Source organism: Podarcis bocagei (assembly GCF_964188305.1).
Source record: "Podarcis bocagei genome assembly, chromosome: 13".
Taxonomy (NCBI): domain Eukaryota; kingdom Metazoa; phylum Chordata; class Lepidosauria; order Squamata; family Lacertidae; genus Podarcis; species Podarcis bocagei.
This window is the reverse complement of record NC_138138.1, coordinates 17,175,516-17,195,549: the sequence shown is the minus strand read 5'-3', so window position 1 is coordinate 17,195,549 and position 20,034 is coordinate 17,175,516. Positions and strand designations below refer to the sequence as shown.

The 20,034-nt window shown below is 42.5% G+C and overlaps 1 protein-coding gene, 1 long non-coding RNA gene and 1 pseudogene across 4 annotated transcripts in view; 1 reads left to right on the top strand and 2 right to left on the bottom strand.

Annotated features, from left to right (window-relative positions):
• Window positions 1-1,685, bottom strand: part of ACLY (ATP citrate lyase) — a 58,895-nt gene extending 57,210 nt beyond the window's left edge. For both annotated transcript variants that reach the window (XM_081166146.1, XM_081166147.1), the window contains exon 1: window positions 1,522-1,685. The gene's annotated coding sequence lies outside the window, so the exon portion shown is untranslated. The remainder of the gene's footprint in view (window positions 1-1,521) is intronic.
• LOC308571476 overlaps window positions 1-20,034 on the top strand; it is a 379,389-nt gene that overhangs the window by 46,578 nt on the left and 312,777 nt on the right. The gene's annotated exons all lie outside the window — the stretch shown is intronic.
• On the bottom strand, window positions 15,092-18,039 carry LOC308572346 (enhancer of polycomb homolog 1 pseudogene; annotated as a pseudogene). Its single transcript has one exon. The product of its transcript is annotated as an enhancer of polycomb homolog 1 pseudogene (transcript).

Sequence of the window (20,034 nt, the reverse complement as noted above, 5' to 3'; positions counted from 1 at the left end):
GTGGGTAGTGAAATATGTGTTTGTTTGAGTTAAAGGTTCCTGTGTCCTATGCTCTCCATCATGTTGCTGTCTTATTATTTTTTTAACATTTAGCTCATGCCAACATAACATTGTAGGACCTACAGAAAACTATCAAGAGAGAATATGATCTGCCCAAAGACAAAATGAAGTCAACAGCTGAGGCAAAAGACTTGACAAAAGTGTGGCAAGGCCAGGGGAGGAGATGGTGATGATGATTTCTTAAACTTGCTAATCTCCTGTTACCCGATGAGCCAAAGGACTTACAACACCATTCCTTACAAGTAATAACCATAGGAAGGATTCTATCACACCATACTGATTTCCCAGTTACATTTAGGATGGTAAAGTAAATTTAGCAAGAATGGCATTTCTATATCAAGGAATAAGATCTTTGTAGTTCAGCATCTTATTTCCCACATTGGTAGCTTTTTGGAAGCCCACAACAAGGGCACATTAAGCCCTCCTTTGTTCTGCTCCCAAACATCTCTGATGCAACACTGCCTGAGAATATGGACTCTATTTTGGCTCTTAAGACTGATATCCAGTGCCAGGTCCAACTTCCACAAGATTTGTTAAGCTTTTTAAAAGCCATCTAAAGTTATCAACCATGACCACATGTTGTGACCAGGCATTCTGTAATTTCATTATGCGATGTGCAAGTACTTCCTTGTCTCTGACCTGAACCTGTGGCAGTCAGTTTCACTAGGTCATGCCTACATGCTAGCACTTATGAAAAGGAGGAAAGTCTCTCTCTTTCCATTCTTCCAAAACACACCTAAGCAGGTATCCCTTTCTCCCTCAACATGCCCAAGGATGGTTCAAAATTTCAGACCTTCCTTTCTCCACCCAAGTCTTAACCATCTTTGTCATCTTAATCCCATCAAGGGCTGATGGAACAAGCGAGACCTCCAACGTTCTTGGCAATATTTCGCCCAAATAATTTGGCTGCAACCGCTCTGGGTGGGGGGGGGGGCAGGGAGAGCAGACAATTCACTTCTATCCTGGCGCATAGATGTATTCTCGGGAAATAAAACAGTGATGCACTTCTGGTGCTAATGGAAGACTAGTTATTAAAATTGGGCCAAGTGCATTGTGTTTAAAAGAAAAAAAGTTTAACAACCAAGATTTACACTTTACTCAATTTTAATGAGAAAACCGAGCAGGCATTTGCCCCGATGACTTTACAATCTAAAACCAGCAATAGGTAAACTCACTGGGGTGAAGGGGCCCTGCTTTTCTCTAGGACCTCTTGCAGGGATGCTGGGGTGGGGAAAAAGTGATGGTCCCTGGTCGTTCTCGAACAATGCTCCTCTAAAATCATTTCTTCCCCGCTCCCCTTGACAGCCCAGGAGATGCAGTGATATATATATATATATATATATTTACCCCCATTGCATCCATACAGAGAACGAGGCGATGGAAATAAACAGATGCATTTATTCATTTGAGTTTGCATTATTATTATTTTTATTATTATCATCAATGTCTCCCTCCTCTTACCTTTGCTGCAAAGTGCCTTGTCCTTCTTCCCTCCCCCGGGCCTTTCCCAACTTCGGAAGCTGCTGCTCCCCGCTGCTGCTTTCTTGTCCGAGTCTTTCTCTCTCCTCTCGCTTCCCGTCGCCTTCCCCTCTTTTTGGCTCACTCCTCCTTCTCTGCCTCTTCTCATATGGCTAGACGCACTCCCGGCCCTGCCATTGGGCAGCATGGCCCCCACGTGCTGCTTGCCTGAGCGATGCCTGACTTCGCCCATTGGCTCACCGCCCGCGAGCTGAACACGGGATGCTTGGGGGACGGGGATGCTCGGGGAGGAGGAGTTGCAAAGGCTTCTGGGAGCTGTAGTTTTCCCTATCTGCCGGCTCCCACTTTCCTTACTATAACTTAACAAGACGGGTGTTTCATACCCTCCAACTTTCCCCCGATGAAAATAGGGACGTCCCATTCCAGAATGATAATTTTACTATTTATACCCCACACATCTAATTGGGTTGCTCCAGCATAAAACATAATAAACATATTAAGTTTTGGAAAAACGTAATAAAACATGAAACTTTTTTTTAAAAAACTTCCTTACACAGGATTGCCTTCAGACGGCTCAGATAACTCCATAACCCTCCAACATTTCTCCAATGAAAAATAGCGACGTCCCATGTATATGATTGGTTGCATTATTTTCAAGTTAATGAAATGTTTAAAAAGGATTTTAAAGAAAGTGGATACATAGAAAAAGACTCAAAATTTCAGACAGAAATAATAAATAATGAATGTAAAATTTTGTCAAAAATGTATAAGATGCTGTTGGAATGGTATACGAAGGATGAGGAAGTCAAATCGGTTATGATTCACTGGGCCAGAGGTTTTGGATATAATATACAATTTGATGACTGGGCAAAAGTATGGAAGGAAAATTTAAAATTTACAGCATGTACCGCATTAAAGGAAAATGTTATGAAAATGGTATACAGATGGTATATTACACCGGTAAAATTAACAAAAATGTTTAAAACATGTAATGAGTGTTGGAAATGTAAAGAAAAAGAAGGGACGTTTTACCATATGTGGTGGGAATGTAAGAAAGTGAAAGGTTTCTGGGAAATGATATATAATGAATTGAAAAAGATGTTGAAATATACATTCGTAAAGAAACCAGAGGCTTTCCTTTTAGGAATAGTAGGAAATGAAATAAATAGAAAGGATTGTAAACTTTTCCAATACGTAGTAACTGCAGCAAGAATACTACTGGCCCAAAAATGGAAACAGGAGGAAATACCGACGCTGGAAGAATGGAGAATGAAACTGATGGATTATGCAGAACTGGACAAATTAACTGGGAAGATTAGATATCTACAAGACCAAAAGTTCATCGAGGACTGGGGGAAATTTGTAGGGTATCTGGAAAGTATATGTGATGAACAGACAACGCTGGTGGGGTTTCAAGAAGCTCTGTGAATTTGAGGAGTATTGTAAAAAAGATAATATGAGAGGGAGGGTATATCAAAAGGCAATATCAAATTAAGGAAATGCGTAACTAAAAATCAAATACGGATGATTGGCAGAGAAGCTGAAGGAAGTCTAAAAGAGATAATCTGTGATAAATTCTGATATGGCATTACATGTATATTTGTATTGAAAATTAATAAAAAAATATTTAAAAAAAAGAAAAGAAAAATAGTGACGTCCTAAGGAAAAGTGGGACATTCCAGGATGAAATCAGAAACTGGCATCTCTAAATCAGGGATGTTCCTGGAAAATAGGGACACTTGAAGGGAGGCTAAGCAACCACATTTCAGTTTTATTTAAAATATTGTAAATGGGTTACCATGGGCGTAGCCAGGATTTATGTTGAGGGGGCAAGACACCTGTCAACATCCTCCATCCAGGTCTGTCGAGCAGATAATGAAATGTCTCAAGAACAGTTCTAGATTACGGCCTTTTGACCCCAAGCACTCAGAAAAATCTATCAAAATCTTTCCACAATTTTCTGCTTTTATTTAAGTATTCTTATTTATTTATTTGATTGGGGGAGGGCAACCTGCCCTCCTGCCTCCGCTGAGGTTATGCCCATGTGGGTTACTTTTAATTTTTTTTGTTAAAGTGAAATTATCATTTTTTTTAAAAAAAAGTGGAAACTGAATACTGTGGGTTGGACTAGATGACCCTCAGGGTCCCTTCCAGCTCTACAACAAGGGTGGACTTGGTAATAGGGCACCCTGAGCAAGGACAACATTTGGCAGCCCTCTCCCCCAGATATTTCTTATTTTCACAACAATTCCTTTTGGTATAGTTTTCCCCTATGTTTACTTGTATATTTATCCATATAAATATAGGTTTTAAAATCATTATTATCATTGTTATTATTTTACTTATATATTTACCCCTATAAATACAGGTTTTTAAATTGTTGTTGTTATTTTGTACCCCCTTAGCTCCATGCCCTGTGCAGGGCAACCACCCACACCACCCTACATCTGGTGCCACTCTGCAATTTTATGATTCAAATGTATAATTATGTTTATAAATTGGGTCACTATGGGCTCACACAGAAGCTAGAGTTCCTTGGAACACGTGGCAAGTCCCAGTGCTTCTGAGAACATTTCCCCTTATCAGTTTATGGTTTAGGCTGCAAATGTGCAGCATACAATTTCTGATTATTATTCATATATTCATTTTATCTATGTATTTTATTCGTCAGACGGCGGACACAGGGCAGTCCCACTATTAGGCAGAGTGAGGCAGCTCTCAGGTGCAGCGAAAATTCTGGCCCACCATCAATAGAGGAGGTGCCATCTTGTCCTTTTGCCTCAGGCAGCAAAGTGTGTTGGGCAGCCACACAGTTATTGACTATAGGATGCCCAGGCCTAACACCCACCTGTTCCTTGGTGAAAACTTTAGTCATCTCAGCCCAAACTTCCAATTTAAGACTCATCCACACTGCCTCTTATCCTGCTGCTCTCCCTTGGGAAAAGCCACTCTTTAGTGCTCCATCGGAACAATTGGCAATCTGGATTTCCAGCTGAACACTAAAGAGGGGGTTTAAGGAGCAGGGAAGTGGAAGTTTGAACAAGCCCTTAAAAAACAGGTATCTAGAACAAATTTTGGAGGCTATGAGCACCACTGGAGATCCTCCAGCACAATAAGATTCAGTGGAAGCCCCCCCCCCCCCCGTACACCAAACCAGAATGTCAGATACGCCACTGCCCAGGCAGAGGTGCTGGCAGAACAACTCAAGATATGCATGCTGGTGAAACAGGTTAAAAGCTGCAGAGTCACTGGCAGGGCATGAACTGCACTGGGGAAGATCACACATGCGCCGTATCCTGTACCCCTTCAATTCAGAGCCCTGACAGTGGCACATCTTTATTTGAGACCAGGTGTTTATTTATTGAATTTATATACCGCCTTAAACCCGGAGGTCTCAGGGCAGTTCACAGAAAAAAATCACAATATATAAAATCAAAATAAAAACAATAACCTTATAACACGTCCCCCCCCCAAAAGAGCTGCATTTTAAAAGGGCATGGGATGTCGGATCAGGTAAACCAAAGGCCTGGTTAAAAAGGAACATTTTTGTCTGGCGCCCAAAGGTGTTAATGAAGGCGCCAGGCGAACTTCCCTGGGGAGAGCATTCCACAGACAGGGAGCCACTGCAGAGAAGGCCCCGTTCTCGTGTTGCCACCCTCCGGACCTCTCAGTGACGAGGTACACAAAGGAGGGCCTCAGAAGACGATCTCAGGGTCCGGGTAGGTTCATATGGAAAGCGGCGGTCCATGAAGTATTACAGTCCTGAGCGGTTTAACAGTATTGACTTTTATTTATTTAAACAATTCATATACCACTGAACTACAATTGTTTCTAAATGGTTCACAATGATACAATATATTTTAAAAGTGCAGGAAACTTCTCTCCCGCTGGCTTCCCTCCCATTCCCTTGCCCCTGGGAGCATGTGTGCATTTGTTTGTGTGCATTAGCCATCCCATTTTTTTCAATAAATGGTGCCTACAAGGAAATTGGAAGGAATCCTTCTGTATGGATTTGATCCAGCAACACCCTGAGAACAAACAGTGTTCCTTTCCCTTGCTGCTGCTGCTACCTGATTTTTATGTCTTCCTTGTATATTATTGGGGGGGGGAGTAACCTTTTTTACCCTTGGGTGTGGTTCAAACCAGCAATTTCCTGGCCGTTGCTGCTTTAACAGCCTGTGGCTAGTTGTCTATATTTCTTGCATATTAGGGTGTGTGGCAATGCGAGTAATGGCTTGACCTACAAAGACGGGCTCCCTCTATTCCTGCATGGCGCATGGGTGGCTGTGAGATCCCTGGCTGGTGTGCTGTGACATGTTTCCAAAGATGCTAATGTGTGTGTGTGTGTTATTTGCTTTTTAAGCTGTTTTTGTGTTTTCCAGTTCTGTATTTCCCCCCGGCCTGAGCACACATTGGATATGGCAGCTGTTTTGCCAGTGCAATGCAGTGGTACCTCGGGTTACAGACACTTCAGGTTACAGACTCCGCTAACCCAGAAATAGTACCTCGGGTTAAGAACTTTGCTTTAGGATGAGAACAGAAATCGCGCGGCGGCAGCACGGCGGCAGCGGGAGGTCCCATTAGCTAAAGTGATACCTCAGGTTAAGAACGGACCTCCGGAACGAATTAAGTTCTTAACACGAGGTACCACTGTAGTGGTATATCTCCAGTCCTGGTATATGATTCCCATTTTGTACACATTGTGCAGAATGCCTTTCATTCACTACTAACCACAAATTAACCCTACACATTTTGGTGCAGGCGAGATAATCCTGATTCAGTTTTGTAGGGAAATCTCCATGATGTTAATTCGTGTAAATGAAGTGGCCAGTATTGATGCCCAATCGTCTCGATAGATTTCAGACACCTTTCTGTTGCAACTGAACTGCTGGTCTGCTGCTACCTTACCATCTTCTCTGTGTATTTTTTTTTAACTTGAAAGGCCTTCACCATGCGATTCTAGTCAATTAGGTATCCCAGAGTAGCTCCACAAATAGCTAATAAGATTTGGCTATGTGACTGAGTGCAAGCCAAGCCCTCATATTACGCTCACTCTGCCTGTGTTCTAGAGAGGAGAGTGTGTCCCCATTGCCAAGGCAACCCAGCCAATATGCCCTGACTTGTGGTGTTGCACTAGCAGTTTTATTACCCATCAGTGCAGCATAATTAGGCTTTGTCTCGATTTAGCTCTAGTGGTACATAACGCATGACTTGTTGCCTCTGAGCTTAGGCAAGCATCCACAGTAATGACATCCAGGTGTCTCTTAAAAACACCTTTGAGCTCTCAGGCCTTTGCTGGTGCTTGATCTCAGTACATTAGATTTTGTTTTACTCTGTCCTAGTTCTTCAGTTGCATTCTCTTCCTGTGACGAGCGAAGAGGAAGGCAAGTTTCGCAAATCCTCACCGTGATCAGCTCCCGCCAGGAAACCTATGTCCCCCACTGTGGAAGGATGTGCGGAGCCAGAATTGGCCTCCACAGTCACCTACGGATCCACTTTTAAGTGTATTCATAGAAGGCAATCTTACTCGGCTACGAGTGATCACCAAAGAAGAAGGAGAAGGAGAATAAAATACAGTGGTACCTCGGGTTACATACGCTTCAGGTTACAGACTCCGCTAACCCAGAAATATTACCTCGGGTTAAGAACTTTGCTTCGGGATGAGAACAGAAAACGTGCGTGGCGCAGCAGTAGCAGGAGACCCCATTAGCTAAAGTGGTGCTTCAGGTTAAGAACAGTTTCAGGTTAAGAACGGACCTCCGGAACGAATTAAGTACGTAACCCGAGGTACCACTGTATATCTTAATATTGCTGCATGCTGCCCTGAGACTTGATGGGGGAAGCAGTATGGACATGTTTTTAATAATAAATAAGTAAATAAATGATAAAAAAATTCCTTCCAGTAGCACCTTAAACACCAACTAAGTTAGTTCTTGGTATGCGCTTTCGTGTGCATGCACACTTCTTCAGATACACTGAGAGCCAGTGTATCTGAAGAAGTGTGCATGCACACGAAAGCTCATACCAAGAACTAACTTAGTTGGTCTTTAAGGTGCTACTGGAAGGATTTTTTTTATTTTGACTATGGCAGACCAACACGGCTACCTATCTGTAAATAAATGATGATACAGATAGGGATTTGTATCCAAACAGGGAGATTGTGCAACAACCTAAAGCAGTGCATCAGTCTTGCCCTCTCTAATCCTACCATTAGCCAAATATGAGCAACTGCAGGGAGGGGATGAGCAACTGAGGGAGCAACTGAGGGAGGAGATGATGGTCCAGTTGCCTTCATAACAAGGGCACATTCCCTTTGAGATACCCAGTGCTTTTTTTCTGGGGAGACACAGGGGTACGCATATCCCTAAGCATTTTGTGAAACTAAGTTTGGCCTCATTGAAGGGCAGTATTTCAATATGAGTAGGAAAATGAGAGTACCCCTTGAACATTTTTTTAAAGGAAAAAAAAAAGCACTGGAGATACCCAACCCTTTTGCAAAGGGGTGCAAATAAAAAACAACAACACAGCCACAAAGGATGGGAGCTTACTTCAAGGGACAGAAGGACAAAACATCAACCTAAACACACACATTGCAAGAAGATCAAACGTATCCATTCTGAAGGAAATCAGCCCTGAGTGCTCACTGGAAGGACAGATCTTGAAGCTGAGGCTCCAATACTTTGGCCACCTCAAGAGAAGAGAAGACTCCCTGGAAAAGACCCTGATGTTGGGAAAGATTGAGGGCACAAGGAGAAGGGGACGACAGAGGATGAGATGGTTGGACAGTGTTCTCAAAGCTACCAGCATGAGTCTGACCAAACTGCGGGAGGCAGTGGAAGACAGGAGTGCCTGGCGTGCTCTGGTCCATGGAGTCACGAAGAGTCGGACACGACTAAATGACTAAACAACAAAACACACACACATCTTTGGCTTAGCACTAATATCTGGTTAGCTACACACTCGCCTGCCTCTTATTTCTCAAACTTGGATCTGGCTATCTTAAGCAAGAGGAAGATTGCAAAAGAGAAATAAGTCAGGAGAGGAGGAGTTGGGGAGACTGAATTTGCTCTAAGCCTGAGGAAAGGGTGTGTAACAGTCAGAAGGTGTCAGCATGACAAAACTGCTCTGAAGTTAAAATCTCAAGTGGGTGGCCTGATATTCACTGGACTGTGTGTAAATGATTGCTCACTCTTTGGGCAAGATCTTGAAGGGTGTGCAGATGCTACAAGCGCGTATGTTGAATGCTTGCAGCATGCATGGCCAGATCCTGGTGTCCTTCCAAAATGGGCCAGAGGAGGATTGCAAAACTCTGGAGGAGGAGGATTGGGGAGGCGTCATTTAGCAAAATGAGGCGTTTCCTCACTCCTCCTTTCATTGACCCAAGCCTGCTTGCTCTCATTACATCAGCTATGCAAACGAACACAACCTGAAATGCGAATGCTGCTTATTAAAGGAAAAGGTGAGGTTGGAAATGATAGGAACTTGGGGACAGAAGCATGGATGTGTCAGAAAACCACTTCAAGTAACGGGAAACACACAGTGGGTGGTATTCAACTGGGTTTTGCTCAGAGCAGACCTGGTGAAATTAGTGAACCTAACTTAGTCATGCTCATTAATTTTAATAGCTCTACTCTGTGTAAAACTTAGTAGGCTACCACCCAATACCACATGCTTTTATTCCACATTATTCAATTCTCAGTTTAAGTATTACACAAACACACCACCTTAGGTAAGTTTGCCAGCTTTTCAGACCAGCACCTGCTCCTTTAAAACCTTTTAACAGAAGCTCAAGGAGCTGGCATTAGCAAGCAATATTTCTAACCTCCATGGTTACAGCTTTGCAGCACAAACCTAGGTGTTATGTACTGAAGTTCTCACCCTGGGCCAGCAGGGGGATACTGTAGATAGTTATGCAAATAAGGGATCGAAAGTGACGTTCAGTGATTGGATAGTTACAGAAAATTGTTACAGTTACGTTGTACTGGAGCTCTATATAAGCAGTCTGACTGAACCCTTCAGTTCAGTTCTGTTCTGGCCTGGGAATAAACATGAGCTGTTTGAAGAATCGCTGTGTCGTCTGATATGTTCACCCACAACCTAACACTAGGCATGTTTACTCAGAAGTAGGGATCGTTTGCCATTCTGCCATGCATTCATTGCATGCAGCCCTGTTTCTCTTCCACTGCAGTTCATCTTCCACCAAAAACTACATTATTTGTCTCTGCTGTGGCAAAATTACATCACTTATATAATTTACACAGTTAATTCTATGTGTTGTATAAATTGCACTATCATTACATTACACCACTCCATTCATTTCTGTTCAGAGGAAACACAATGCAAAAGGGGGAGGGGAACACAATCAGTTATACAGTAGATTGTTTGCTGGCTGATAGCAACGAAAACAGATTGATTTCCATTCAAGACATGGAATGAATAAACAAGCACTGGCCACTTCCGCTCCCATTTCTGTTTTCATCTGAATTCTCCAGCATTCCTACTCAGAAGTAAGTCCTGCTGCATCCAATGAGGCTTAATCTCTAGTGTTTTTCAGACTGCAGCTTTAACTTAGAATTTAAAAAAAGTGTTGCATTGCCAAATCTTGCCAATTCCTAGTCCAACATTCTCTTTTAAACCGTGGCCAGCCGGAAGCCACTGAGAAGTTCAGAGAGGGGGGCAGGGAAATACCTGGAGAAAGATATTAGGTTATTCACACAGCACACAATTAATACAGTGGTACCTCGGGTTAAGTACTTGATTCGTTCCGGAGGTCTGTTCTTAACCTGAAACTGTTCTTAACCTGAAGCGCCACTTTAGCTAATGGGGCCTCCTGCTGCCACCGCGCCGCTGGAGCCCAATTTCTGTTCTTATCCTGAAGCAAAGTTCTTAACCTGAAGCACTATTTCTAGGTTAGCGGAGTGTGTAACCTGAAGCATATGTAACCTGAAGCGTATGTAACCTGAAGCGTTTGTAACCTGAAGCGTATGTAACCTGAAGCATATGTAACCCGAGGTACCACTGTATATGGAATTGACTAATACAACATGTGGTGGTGTTTTTAAATAAATGCTAGAAAAGGATTAGAAATATTAACCCAGGAGAGGTCTATCAAGGGCTACTTGTAACAATTGTTTTGACTATTACACAGGTCACCATCATAGGAGCCAGGCCCCCACAATAAAAGATTTGAGGGGACCGGGCCCCCATAACGTTGATGGGCATTCCCATTGAAATGGTGTGTGTGCACTACGTCATGTGATTGATTGTGCAGGGCGTTGCTTACTGGTCCCCACAATATTTTATTCAAGATGGCACCTCTGGTCACCATCACAAAATGTTCAGAAGCAAAATATTTGATAAGGGGCACGAGAATAAAACAACACCCTATCTGATCATAATTTAGGTGCCACAATAATAGTAATAATAAACCCCATATGTTACCTAAACACCTAGTTCTTAAAACCAGACCAAAAATATACACCCAAATTAATCCTGATGGTAAATATGGACCATTAATATGGCTACATTACTTTGGAGATAAAGCAATCCATTAAGATGGATCGCTTTATCTCCAAACATTTGTGTTAAGTTGTGGGTGAACATATCAGACAACACAGCAATTCTTCAAACAGCTCTTGTTTATTCACAGGCCAGAACAGAACTGAACTGAAGTGTTCAGCCAGCCTGCTTTTATAGAGCCCCAGAACAACGTAATTGTAACAACTTTCTGTAACTATCCAATCACTGAACGTCACTTTCAATCCTTTATTTGCATATGTGGACCTGAACTATCTACAGTATCCCCCTGCTGGCCCAGGGTGAGAACTTCAGTACATAACAATAGTTTTCTGTGTATAAGTCTAGGTTTTCTCCTGAGAAAATCATGTAAAAAATTTGGGCTCATCTTATACATGGGTAGTGCATTGGCGGGACGCATGATTGGTAGCTGCCAGGAGCAGGAGCTTGCCAGCGGTGAAAAGGCGGTTGATTATTGGCTGCGGCAAGGGCTGCTGCTGATTGGCTGCTGCTGCGGAGGCTATTGTGTGGGCGGTCGCCGGCTGCTGGTGGCGAGTGGGCAGACGATTGGTGGCTTTGGCAATTGCTCAACAACTCTGGGAAATTTCCCCCCATTTTCTTAAAATTGAGTCCCCCCAAAGGGGGTGTCTTATGCATGGGGGTGTGTTATACACGAAAAATACGGTATATATTGTGGTGCTTTGCAAAGACTGCATACATTTCTGTTTCAAACTCTGCTGGGGGCTTTTTTGACTAGAGAGTGGGCCAAGCCCTGTGCTTTTTTGAATTTAGGCAGCCAGCCAGGGTTTTTTTGCAGTTTCCCACACAACGTGGAACTTCAGGACTAATCTGGGTCTTCCCCAAGTTATTTCCCAGCAAAATCTTTTATTATTGATAGAATATTTATTAACAAGCATTTTGTATGCAGAAAGTGGGAATATAGGGTTGAAATTGTAAATACATACATAAATGCCTGTTTTCCAACCCTTGAAATCCACACCTTCCAGAAATCGTGTTTGGGATTATTAATTGCATAGAATAGGAAATCGCTCATTTTGGTTGCATGACCAAAAAACCAAAGGAAGTAGAAATGATAAACAGCATGGAAGGATAGGTTTTCCCTTCATAGCAACAGAGCTGGCTCAGTAACTAGGGGTGGAAAAAAAGCAACCACAGGTAAGACACAGCCAGACACAGGCATCTTGACATCATTAGTGATACACTAGTGATACACAGGGCAAAACACCTCCTGATCCTGATCTGACCAGCTTCTCCAGAATGTCTTTTTGACACACACATGAGTTGTGCCATGCCCCAGATGGCAACCATTTTGTGTTAGGGATGCCATTTTGTGTTAGGGATGCCACAGCTCTCCTCCAAAATGTGATCCAGACCTTTTGACAGAGCAGAGGTACCAATTCCATGTGCACAAACCTGATCAAAATTCTGATAACAGTAAATGTTTGCCCAGCCCACAAACCAGGATGGAACCAGGCAAAATGTAATTAGAGCAACTGAGATGAGTTGCCTAAAATTATCATGTGGCAAGCCCATACACTACATCAGGCATCCAGATGTTTTGGGACTACAACTCCCATCATCCCTGACCACTGGTCCTGTTAGCTAGGGATGATGGGAGTTGTTGTCCCAAAACATCTGGAGGGCCGAGTTTGCCTGTGCCTGCACTACATCCAAAGAAGAGCTTTTAGTTCTAGATGGTATCTTCTTCAAAGGTCCATGGCAGATAAGATACATTGCATGAGTACATGAAGAGTACGTGAAGGCCACTTTGGTGTAGAATACAAAAGAAGGGTATGGATTGTCCTACATAGCTGTCAACTTTTCCCTTTTCTTGTGAGGAATCCTATTCGGAATAAGGGAATTTCCCTTAAAAAAAAGGAAACGTTGACAGCTATGTTGTCCTACTGTCACCAGACATGAATGCTGACATAGAAAGAAGAGCGAAAGCTTCGCCTTTCAGAAATTTTGGCCAACTAGAATGAAATAACCTCTCTTTTTATTTGGGGAACCTCCGTATCCATGGCACAGGCTGCTCACATTTCAGCACGATGTATTTTTGGCTATTTTAAACACAACCAGGGTGTTTTTCGCAGTGAGATCTGCTTATTAAGGACAGCCACATAGGTCATTTGGCTTTTAAAAATAATGTCTAGTTTGATCTCTCAAAATGATACCAACCACCCCATCTTAAGGCCCAAATAACTGGAAGCAACTGTTCTGACAGATGAAAGGGAGAATGCTATTTTATGCCAGGAATGTTTCCTCAATAGATCAGCAGCACGGTTCATATAAAGAACAGAAAGTCAGCTATCCCAAAACAAGTGAATCTAACTGTTAAGTTGTGGGTGAACATATCAGACGACACAGCGATTCTTCAAAAAGCTCTTGTTTATTCAGAGGCCAGAACAGAACTGAGCTGAAGGGTTCAGTCAGCCTGCTTATATAGAGATCCAGTACACATAATTGTAACAACTTTCTAAAAACTATCCAATCACTGAACGTCACTTTCGATCCCTTATTTGCATAACTATCTACAGTATCCCCCTGCTAGCCCAGGGTGAGAACTTCAGTACATAACACTAGCTACACACTATTCATGAAATTTTGATTGTGTACGTTTAGTTGATTGTTGCGAGGTTTGAAAACAGGAATCTTTGGGGGAAGCCATGACTATTTAAATTGGTATTGTTGTCGGCATCAGTCTTTCTGAAGAGACAAAGGAGTACGCCTCCAAGAGTGAAGTCAAACCGCTGTGTTAGCAGCACCAAAAGGATCCTTGGGCAGTGTGTCTGTGTTATAAGAATTTTAAGGTCTTAGATATATAATAAATGTTCATAAATGTACCAACCAAGCACAAACATAGGAGCCCAAGAAAATACAATCTCTCACTGCCTCCATTTCTTCTCCTTCTATTTGCCAGGAGGTGATGGGACCAGTGGCCATGATCTTCGTTTTTTTGATGTTGAGCTTCAGACCATATTTTGCGCTCTCCTCTTTCACCCTCAATAAAAGGTTCTTTAATTCCTCCTCACTTTCTGCCATCAAGGTTGTGTCATCTGCATATCTGAGGTTGTTGATATTTCTTCCAGCAATCTTAATTCCGGCTAGGGATTCATCCAGCCCAGCCTTTCGCATGATGAATTCTGCATATAAGTTAAATAACCAGGGAGACAATATACAGCCTTGTCGTACTCCTTTCCCAATTTTGAACCAATCAGTTGTTCCATATCCAGTTCTAACTGTAGCTTCTTGTCCCACATAGAGATTTCTCAGGAGACAGATGAGGTGATCAGGCACTCCCATTTCTTTAAGAACTTGCCATAGTTTGCTGTAGTCAACACAGTCAAAGGCTTTTGCATAGTCAATGAAACAGAAGTAGATGTCTTTCTGGAACTCTCTAGCTTTCTCCATAATCCAGTACATGTTTGCAATTTGGTCTCTGGTTCCTCTGCCTCTTCTAAATCCAGCTTGCACTTCTGGGAGTTCTTGGTCCACATACTGCTTGAAGCCTCCCTTGCAGAATTTTAAGCATAACCTTGCTAGCGTGTGAAATGAGTGCAATTGTGCGGTAGTTGGAGCATTCTTTAGCACTGCCCTTCTTTGGGATTGGGATATAGACTGACCTTCTCCAATCCTCTGGCCACTGCTGAGTTTTCCAAAAAAAAAAACTGACTCATCAAAACTAACATGCACAGCCCACCAAATCCTGATGTTGCTGCTTATGAATAGTAAGACATGTCTGTTGGGGTACATTTGGTTTGGTAGGTCACAAGGTGCTAGCCCAATACTATACTGCAATGACCACACAAGTACATATTTGCACTACAAACTCTTTTCACTATTAGAATGGATAATAACATGGCCCTAATGGAATAAAGAAACCACTAATAAAACTTTATCTAGGTCTAACACTACTTTGAATGACTACAGAGATAATAAATATTGATGATAAATGCCATGAATGACTAATGTAATTAGATCATCGAATATCTTAATAAAATTGCTAGGGACAACATTGTTGATATTCTTTTATTCCACAATGGTAGAGTGCTGTTTTTTTCCAAAGAGACAAACATGCATTGCTACTGAAGAGTTCAACAGAAGTTAAATACCATGGTTGACTTCTGGGAGTCTTGTATCAGAAAGGGACAAGTATACTATGATCACACCATAAACATTCCACAGCTATTATCTATTTGCAAGTTACACAGTTAATCAGTAAATCTTCAATTCTGGCAACTACTTCCAGAAATCATTCTGTAGGACAGCTATTTGAATAGGATGCAAGCAGTATCTTCAAGCTGTTCACCTGGTACAAGTGTACATTTTGGAAAAACAATTTTCATTTGACTTACTGATAGTACTGATTTACTTAAATTGTATACCTGTTATTCTAAACAGTGGACTTCAAAGTTTAAGCTTAGTATACCACATGTGTTAATTCAGGGGAGTAATTTTCTTTTTGTACAATTTGATGAGTTCCTTAAGATCTGGTACAGCAGGTGTTATGGCATCACTGTCTATTAGGCTAATAGCCACTACCAAATTATTATTTTTTACTGGTAGACTAAAAATATTTGAGAGTGTTGAACTTTTCAGTCAAAGTTAAGAATGTTTGTAGGCAGATCTTTTCATGGTTAGCTGTTTCATGGATAATGCTGGCTCTCTGGTTTTAAACTGCCCCCATCTTTCAGGTTTTGCTGTTTTCTTATGCTACATTTTAATTCTTAATTTTGTATCCCATCTTGAGAAGCCCCACCAAAAAGCAAGCTAAATTGCTGAAATCAATAAAGAATGTCAAATAGTCATAACAAAATTAATTCTGCATGGAAGGAGAGATTTGTCAGACTTTATGCTGCTGAGAATTTCAGCAACTGCACTTAAGTGCACAATGTAAAATATAATTAATAGCTGAGAAAGACATGGAGGAGCTAAAAAGTTGGATCATCTTTGCCAAAGACAATTTTAGTATTAAGTTTGTCAAAATCAACATACCAAAGTGTGCTGAACCACTGCTACTTTTACTTTGTATAGAGGTACTGCATGTCTGGGTCCCGGGTTGTGCTGTGCCAGTTCGATTTACACTCCTGTGTAATTTCCTATAGGAAAGTTCATCATTGTCACTGTCATGTAGGGATGGTGTCCGAGGCCTAAAATGCCGCCATCTACATGATTTGATATTGACTAGTATTTGACTGAGGTCTTTAGAGAAAGATCTGTCCGAGGTATTTGTTTCTGAGGTATTGGCAAATTGATTGATTGACGAGTGTAGTTGTGAAGAAAGCATTTCTGAATCCAGCTGGCAAAATGCACTGTTGTTCTCCGAATAGGCTCGGTCCAGTAGCACCCTTCCACCACGTCCAACCCGTCTACGTGAAAACCCAATGCACCGCTGGGGTATAGTAAGGGTTGTTAAGCAATATCTGTAACGCTCATCTCCTAACGTTCCCCCTTTAGGAGTACTCCACGGCCAGTCACCAGTTTGGTCTACATGAGGAGCATAATACTGACAGCCTGCTTTCCTACGGAAAGCAAATGGACCATCAGGATCATTTTCTTCCTCAGCTTCAGAAGAACCAGATAAGACTTGGGAAAGCGGTTCCTCATCAGAGCTGGGAAAGTCATATTGATTCATATCTTTAGCATTGAAGACTGGCAGTGCAGCAGGAGTTGTCTGTTGAGTAGCAGCAGTAGCCGAGGAAGGTACAACTTTGGGCTTCTTCTCATACTTTCTTTTGGGTCGTATAATGTCCGCTTTCTCTTGCTTGTTGACTTTGAATTCCTTCAGTTCCATACTTTCTTGGTGTTTAAACTGAGTGCTATTAGGAACAGGAACAACGGGAATAGCATAGGTTGGCTTCACGGGCTGCCGCTGGGCCATTACCTCAGACACGATCTCGCCATTATAATCGCCCAAATTATATCTCTTTTCCATAATTTCCAGTGTTAAATGCAGTAACTCCCTCTTACTTTTTTCCCGTCTCTTTATCATCTCTAGAATTGTTACTGCACGACTCAAATCCCGACGCAGCTTAAGCATCTTTTCATATGATGCCTCATCATTTTTCCGATTTTTACGAGTCTGCATCTTTTCTGTTCGCCTTCTAAATGCAACGTAAGGATCATTTGTGCTGGAACCATCACGCTTCTCCTGTTTTACTGCTGGGATAAGAGACGGACCTCGACAGTTTTTCCTCTTTTTAATCCAGTACTCATATACTTCTCTAATCAGTTCATCATCTTCTTTCAAGAGTAGCTTGGCCTCCTGCAGGCTGACTGGCTGCTGACCACTACCTTTTTCCAGCCGATCTATCATTTCTTCAAATTGCAAAGGAGAAATATCAATCTTTTTCTTCAGCTTATTCACAAAGGCCTCATCTTCTGAATCCAAGTCATAATCTGGCTGCTCTGCATCCAAACTAAAAGGCTGTATGTGAATAAGCTGCTTTGGCATCTTAAATTCTCCAGGGTATATAGATTCATAATAAGCAATATTACTTTCCGCTTCCGGGACTGGTATAACCATATTATCCCTCTTCTCGCCATATACCTGCTGTGCTGAAATGGCCCGCTGGAGATGATGTTCCGACTCCTCTTCCTTCTCCATGCCCGTGGGCATCTGCGGCACGGCCCGGTTGATGGAGGCATACTCGGCTAGGTCGGGCAAGTCCTCGCAGCGGAAGACGGGAAGCGGCTTAGACGCGTCCAGCGCCCGGGCCCGAAACGACAGTTTGCTCATGTTAGTCGTCGGCGGCTGCGACTGCTATGGCGGCTGCTGCTCCAGCTGAGGGGGGGGAGGCAGCGAGAGCGCTCCGAGCTGAGAGCCGGACCCCGCCGAGCGCTCTCATGGAGGGACCGGGGCTCCCGCGGCGGGGCGGGGCTCGCTCCGAGGCGGGTCCCAGCGGCGCCGGCTGGCGCGGCTAGGCTAGGGCGCCGATTTCTCTCCTCCGCCGCTCCGGCTCTGCTCAAACAACAGAATGGGAAGAACCAGAGATCTGTTCAAGAAAATTGGAGATATGAAAGGAACATTTAGTTCAAACATTGCCATAATAAAGGACAAAAGTGGTAAGGACCTAACAGAAGCAGAAGACATCAAGAAGAGGTGGCAAGAATACACAGAGGAATTTCTGGTATAATTCCTCCAGAATGTTCCTTTCATATCTCCAATTTTCTTGAACAGATCTCTGGTTCTTCCCATTCTGTTGTTTTCTTCTATTTCTTTGCATTGCTCGTTTAAGAAGGCCTTCTTATCTCTCCTTGCTATTTTTTGGAAATCTGCATTCAATTTCCTGTATCTTTCTCTATCTCCCTCGCATCTTGCTTGCCTTCTCTCCCCCGCTATTTGTAAGGCCTCATTGGACAGCCACTTTGCTTTCTTGCATTTCCTTTTCATTGGGATGGTTTTCGTTGCTGCCTCCTGTATAATGTTGCGAGCCTCCATCCATAGTTCTTCAGGCACTCTGTCTAGCAAATCTAAATTCTTAAACCTGTTCCTCACTTCCACTGGGATTTGATTTAGATTGTATCTTACCGGCCCAGTGATTTTTCCTACTTTCTTCAGTTTAAGCTTGAATTTTGCTATAAGAAGCTGATGATTTGAGCCACAGTCAGCTCCAGGTCTTGTTTTTGCTGACTGTATTGAGCTTCTTCATCTTTGGCTGCAGAAAATATAATCAATCTGATTTCGATGCTGCGCATCTGGTGATGTCCACGTGTAGAGTTGTCTCTTGTGTTGCTGGAAAAGTGTGTTTTTGATGACCAGCTTGTTCTCTTGACAGAACTCTATTAGCCTTTGCCCTGCTTCATTTTACTCTCCAAGGCCAAACTTGCCAGTTGTTCCTTTTATCTCTTGATTCCCTACTTTAGCATTCCAATCCTCTATAATGGGAAGAACATCCTTCTTTGGTGTCACTTCTATAAGGTGTTGTAAGTCTTCATAGAATTGATCAGTTTCAGTTTCTTCAGCACCAGTAGTTGGTGCATAAACTTGGATTACTGTTATGTTAAAAGGTCTGCCTTGGATTCGTATCGAGATCATTCTATCATTTTTGAGATTGCATCCCAGTACTGCTTTCGCCACTCTTTTGTTGACTATGAGGGCCACTCCATTTCTTTTGCGGGTTTCTTGCCCACAGTAGTAGATATGATGGTCATCCGAACTGAATTCGCCCATTCCCATCCATTTTACTTCACTGATGCCCAGGATGTCAATATTTATTCTTGCCATCTCATTTTTGACCACATCCAACTTACCCAGGTTCATGGTTCTTACATTCCAGGTTCCTATGCAATATTTCTCTTTACAGCATTGGACTTTCCTTTCGATTCCAGGCATATCCGCAACTGAACGTCCTTTCGGCTTTAGCCCAGCCGCTTCATCAACTCTGGATCTACTTGTACTTGTCCTCCGCTCTTCCTCAGTAGCATGTTGGACGCCTTCCGACCTGAGGGGCTCATCTTCCAGCGTCATAACTTTTATATGCCTGTTGTCTTTGTCCATGGAGTTTTCTTGGCAGGGATACTGGAGTGGCTTGCCGGTTCCTCCTCCAGGTGGATCACGTTTGGTCAAAACTCTCCACTATGACCTGTTCATCTTGGGTGCCCTGCTCGGCATAGCTCATAGCTTCTCTGAGTTCTTCAAGCCCCTTCGCCACTGCAAGGCAGTGATCCATGAAGGGGGTTTCTGCTATAGAGAAATATTTATTTTGTTGTTCTTTATACAGTATATAAAATAAATAAAGGTGCACCTGTGACGTGTGTTATGCCCCTTAATAGCTAATACACACTTCAAAACATTAGAAACGAAAGAAAGAAAGAAAGAAAGAAAGAAAGAAAGAAAGAAAGAAAGAAAGAAAGAAAGCCTAATTAAAAGTATGTGCCATAGTGCTGGGTGGAAGGAGCTGCATTTTCCCTCCACAAAAACATCAACATTGGCCAAATGACATTTTCCAAATACAC